General features: G+C 31.2%; 1 non-coding gene across 1 annotated transcript; it reads left to right on the forward strand.

Moving 5' to 3' along the window:
- Positions 1-382: 382 nt before the first annotated feature.
- Positions 383-546, forward strand: LOC138400489 (U1 spliceosomal RNA). The gene has a single exon (XR_011236364.1). It is a non-coding gene; the product is annotated as a U1 spliceosomal RNA (small nuclear RNA).
- The last annotated feature ends 280 nt before the right edge of the window (positions 547-826 follow it).

The raw sequence follows: 826 nt of genomic DNA on the forward strand, positions 1-826 counted from the left end.
TCTGTGCATTTTTTACAAAAGATAGTTCTGGTTATATTTACTATTTTGAAAATAGCTTTTCTTGTCCACTTAACATTTCTCTAACAACAAAAAAAAAAAAATGTTTTTAGAACTGCTTTTGACATCTTTTTGAAATGTTTAATAGCTCTAGCTTAGCTTATTCAACATATCTCATACATATTCTTTTCACTCTGGTTTATTCTTAGCAGACTGAAACCAGAGAGAGGCAAGTTAGAAAAAGTAAAACCTTCATCTCTCAGATTTGAAAAATTACTTTTAAAAAAAAAACTGCTTTAAAAATGTACTTTTATACAAAATACACTTTCAAATAAGGACAAGAAAAACTGTGTTTACAATTAATGATTATAAAAATGAATAAGCAATATCTACCTGGCAGTGGGCATAACATGATCAAAAAAGTGGTTTTCTCAGGGTAAGACTTATCCATTGCACTCCAGATGTGCTGACCCCTGTGACTTCCCCAAATGTGGGAAACTCAACTGCATAATTTGTGGTAGTGTAGGACTGTGTTCACTCTCTCTCCTGAGGGGGGAAAAATGAATTGGCAAGGTTTGCAAAGTTCTCATGGAGAAGACTTTACTAATTTCCTGACTTTGTTCTAGCTCACAGCCACTATAAAAGTAAGCATAAACTGACAAAATGTTATTAAGAAATACTGACTTAAGAAAAATAGCATTTCTTCTTATTTAAAAAAAATCAATTTTCATCATTTTCAAGTAAAAAAAAAAATATCTGAGACCTTTCTGGGAATTGCTTCTAAGACAAGTTTAAGAAATGGGTGAAAGCACAACTACTAGCAAAAATT

Source organism: Eulemur rufifrons, chromosome 19 (assembly GCF_041146395.1).
Source record: "Eulemur rufifrons isolate Redbay chromosome 19, OSU_ERuf_1, whole genome shotgun sequence".
NCBI lineage: Eukaryota > Metazoa > Chordata > Mammalia > Primates > Lemuridae > Eulemur > Eulemur rufifrons.